Source organism: Myodes glareolus, chromosome 16 (genome assembly GCF_982192425.1).
Source record: "Myodes glareolus chromosome 16, mMyoGla1.1, whole genome shotgun sequence".
Classification (NCBI taxonomy): Eukaryota; Metazoa; Chordata; class Mammalia; order Rodentia; family Cricetidae; genus Myodes; species Myodes glareolus.
In genome coordinates, this window is record NC_142041.1 from 19,052,509 (window position 1) to 19,056,316 (window position 3,808).

At 44.7% G+C, this 3,808-nt stretch overlaps 1 long non-coding RNA gene across 1 annotated transcript; it reads left to right on the forward strand.

Annotated features, from left to right (window-relative positions):
- The first annotated feature begins 2,414 nt into the window (after positions 1-2,414).
- LOC125391089 (uncharacterized) lies at positions 2,415-3,591 on the forward strand. The gene is made up of 3 exons (XR_007228957.3): positions 2,415-2,553; positions 2,936-2,997; positions 3,281-3,591. It is a non-coding gene; the product is annotated as an uncharacterized LOC125391089 (long non-coding RNA).
- Positions 3,592-3,808: the final 217 nt, after the last annotated feature.

A 3,808-nucleotide genomic window follows, 5' to 3' on the forward strand; every position in this document is an offset into this window, starting at 1 on the left:
GTTTGGCTGTGTGGCTAGCCCCTGGCATCCTCCTCTCCTTTTCTGCTCTTCTTGAGATTGATCAATCTTCCCTCTTTTTTTTTTTTCTCCTATTTATTCTCTCTGCCTGGCAGCCCTGCCTATCCCTCTCCAGTCTGTTCAGCTCTGTACTAGACCAATCAGGGGTTTTAGACAGGCAAAATAACACAGCATCACAGAGTCGAACAAGTTCAGTATAAAAGAATAAAATGTAAAAAAAATGGAAAAAAGAAAGCATATTTAACAAGTGGTGCTGGCATAACTGGATATCATCATGTAGAAGAATGAAAACAGATCCATATCTATCACCATGCACAAATTTCAAGTCCAAATGGATCAAAACATAAAACCAAACACACTGAACCTTGTAGAAGAGAAAATGGGATGTACACTTGAACACATTGGCATAGGAGACCACTTTCTAAATATAACCCCAGTAGCACAGACACTGAGAGAAACAATTAATAAATGGGACCTCCTGAAACTGAGAAGCTTCTGTAAAGCAAAGAACATGATCAACAAGACAAAACGACAGCCTACAGAATGGGAAAAGATCTTCACCGACCCCACATCAGACAGAGGTTTGATCTCCAAAATATACAAAGAACTCAAGAAATTGATCATCAAAAGAACAAATAATCCAATTTAAAAAATGGAGTATAGACCTAAACAGAGAGCTCTCAACATAGGAATCTAAAATGGCTGAAAAACACTTAAGGAAATGTTCAACATCCTTAGCCACCTGAGAAATGCAAACCAAAACAACCCTGAGAGTCCATCTCACACCTGTAAGAATGGCCAAGATTAAAAACACTGATGACAGCTTATGCTGGAGAGGTTGTAGGGTAAAGGGAACACTTCTGCATTGCTGGGGGGAATGCAAGCTGTTTCAACCCTTTTGGAAGTCAGTGTGGCGATTTCTCAGAAAATTAGGAAACAACCTTCTGCAAGACCCAGCATTACCACTTTTGGGTATATACCCAAAGGATGCTCAATCGTCCCACAAGGACATGTGCTCAACTATTTTCAAAGAAGCATTGTTTGTCATAGCCAGAACCTGGAAACAACCTAAATGCCCCTCGACTGAAGAATGAATAAGGAAAATGACACCTTGAAATTTGCGGGCAAATGGATGGATCCAGAAAACATATTTAGTGAGGTAACCCAGACTCAGAAAGACAAATATCATATGTACTCACTCATAAGTGGCTTTTAGACATAAAGCAAAAAAAAAAAAAGTGTACAATTCACAATCCTAGTGAAGCTAGACAACAATGAGGACCCTAAGAGAGACATACATGGATCTAATCTATATGGGAAGTAGGAAAAGACATGATCTCCTGAGTAAATTGGGAGCATGGGGACCATGGGAGAAGGTAGGAGGGGAGGGGAGAGTAAAGGAGGGGAGTTGAGAAAAAATATATAGCTCAATAAAAACAATAAAAAATAAAAAATGAATGCAACACATCTTTGCATCATTAAACAAATGTCCCACAGCACAACCAAGTGTAACACGTCTTCAACTAACATTCCACAGTATGCAGCACTCAAGTTCAAACCTGAATAACCCAGTGACCTCCAGATGGGCTTTGGTCTGTAAGATGGGCACAGTGCACAACACACGTTAGGGAGACTACTGCTCGTCAGTTCTGCCCAGAGGCTCTTTCTGCAGCCACGCACAGCCTGCTCCCCACCTGCACCGTCTCCTGCAGCATCCCCCAGGCGTGAGTGTGACTACCACACACCACGATGCTGTCTCCGGAGCAAAGGAATGGAAGTTGTCAGTTCTGGTCAAGAGAAGGCAATGAGTCTGGAGAGATGGCTCGAGGTTAAGACTACTTCCAGAGGCCGCAGGCTTGATTACCAGCAGGAGCATGGTGGCTCCCAACTGTCTGGAACTCAAGTTCCGGGGAATGTGACACCCTTTCCTGGCGTCTAAGGGTGTCAGGCGTGTAAGTGTCGCACAGACATGCAGGCAGGCAAAATATCAACGCACATAAAATAAAAATAAGTAAGTAAGCAAAATAAATAACTTAGTTACCATGGCATGGCCTCTATTTTGTTTTGTTTTGTTTTGTTTTGTTTAATGGTTTATTTCAATTACATAAATAACAGTTGTGGAGGTTGCATTAGCTGTAATCCCAGCACTCGGAAGGCAGAGGCAAGAGGGTTGCTACAAGATGGAGCCAGTTTCGTGAGTTCCAGGCCAGCCAAGACTAGTGACACCTTGTCCCAAAAAACAGGCGCATCCTGCCAAACGCTTTCTTCCTCAAGTGCCGGCCATCTGGTGGTGAGTGAATGTCACACTCACACCTAAGGACGTCTGCTTGCTCTGTGATGCTTTGGAAGGGTTAAACAGCAGTCTCGTTTCTTTTTAGCTCCTCCTTTCTCTGGTACCTCAGTCAATCCAGCTTCTCTGTGCCCTGGGGCAGCTCCATTGCAGAGGCCTCTCCTCAGTTAGCCAGACTATTTGGCCAGACTTCGGCAGGAAGACACATGGCACGGTCTGGGTCCAAAAGACTGCCTCTGAGCAGGGTGAGGTTGGCATGGATCGCTGAAGTGGAGTGTGAGATTCCAAACTGCTAATTTGCTAAAATAATTTGGGAAAGTGCTACATAAAAAGCTGACGGGAGAGGAGGTAGCATTTCTGAGATTTGTGGGAGGGCCGAAGTCCAGGCCCCTGGAGGTTATGTTTGCTAATTGCCTCGGTGGCTGTTGGCCACAGAATACTTATTCCTCTGTTGGCCCAGGAAGCCAGCCTTACTCGCTGAGAGTTTTCGACCATCATTCACGCTAAACTTTGGGTTTGATTTTTTAGCTACTAAAAATTGGGCATCATAATCTTTCCCCTCCCCAAGGATTCACAGGAGATTTTCATGACTGTCTTTCCAACCCAGCCTGACTTTTCCATACACAGGCCCAACGGAGAAGAGAGGCAGGAAAGCAACAGGAACTGTCTCCTGGACCACTGCCCAGCTGGTAAGATTATCGCTGAACACTGACCCCAGATCAGCCAATCTCATCAGCAGACCAGTGGCATATGACTTGGCACAAAAGAATGTCTCTCATTTCTGTCACAGTCATTCTCTCTAGACCTTAAGCAGAGAGAATAGGACACAAGATAACAGTTGGGGACAAGGCGGGAGGCAAATATAACAATTTAGGGTGCTCCGGGTCTGTGCGGGCTACTTTTTATGTCAATTTGACACAAGGCAGGGGCATCTGGAAGGAAGGATTCGTAATCTAGAAAATGCTTCCCTAGGATTGCCTGCAGGCAGCTGTGTCGAGCCTTTTCGTGATTGATCCCATCCTGGGCAGGCGTCCTCTGCGGTGTAAGAAAGCAAACTGAGCGAGCCGCGGAAAGCAAGCTGTAAGCAGCTCTCTTCCAAAGGCCTGGGCTGCAGCTCCTGCCTCCAAGGTTCTTGCATTGAGTTCCTGCCCCGACTCCCCTCAGTGATTCAGGGTGACCTGAGAGTTGTAACCTGAAATGAACCCTTTCCTCCCCAAGTTGTTTATGGTCATGTTATTTCTTTACAGCGATAGAAACCCCAACTAAGACACGACCAGAGGCTGATTTTATATAAAATGGGTAGAGCCTGGGACTCATTTATTTTCTTTTTGTTTTTTTTTTTTTTGATACCTCAAGTAATTCAAACATCTGACTATCTACCCCATTTAATTTAATATATACTTGATCACTTTGGACAGGACACTTAGACCTCACCTCACGCCTCCCACTTGAAGCTTTACCCTCGGATAGAGCCTGTGCTGTGCTATTGATGGGTGGTAC